Below are 741 nucleotides of genomic sequence, written 5' to 3' on the forward strand. Positions count from 1 at the left end.
AATTTTTCCTCTAACTTGTCCTTTTGACAAAGTTTCATTTGGTCTTTGAACTTCCTTGTTCTGAAGGCAATGTCTGATTTCCCACGTGTGACAGCTTTCAGGTCGGTCTGCATCAGCACAACAGCACTTTTAGCAGTGTTCTGAGTGTTTTAAAGGAACAGACAGCCAACGTCTTCCTTTGGCTTAAAGTTTTCTCTTGCTTCTGTCAGTTAACCATCAGAAGTAATTAAGATCTGTAAATTAATGTGGATCATACTTAGCACTTCTGCAGGCTGCCAGGTACATTTGAAACCCTCATGTTCCCCTCCCACACAAATGCTTATGTAAAAAAAAAAAAAAAAAAAAAAAAAAAAAAAAAAAAAAAAAAAAAAACAGTGGTAACTTAGTAACTGCTGGGCAGATTTGCATTACTATTTTCATACTGTAGTATTTTCAACAGTTTGAGGATACCTCAAACAAACAAACCTCACATTTAGCTGAAGAGGTTTGTCAAACATTAGTGGTTGTCCTCCTGAAGCATATATGCTCTTATATAGCTTTACACTCGGGCAGGCCTCAGTATTTGCACATAATTGCAGAGTATTGTTCAATATTCCAGAAAGATTAACCTTGAGCCTACTACTAAATTATTTTATTTTTTTTTACGCATCATGTTCTCTGCTCTTTGTGCTCTCCTTCCACCTTTATGCCTGTGACTGACAAAGGCATGCTTGGAACTATGAGAAGAAAGTTACCCAGTAG

The sequence above is a fragment of the Aythya ferina genome, assembly GCF_964211825.1.
Source record: "Aythya ferina genome assembly, chromosome: 5".
NCBI lineage: Eukaryota > Metazoa > Chordata > Aves > Anseriformes > Anatidae > Aythya > Aythya ferina.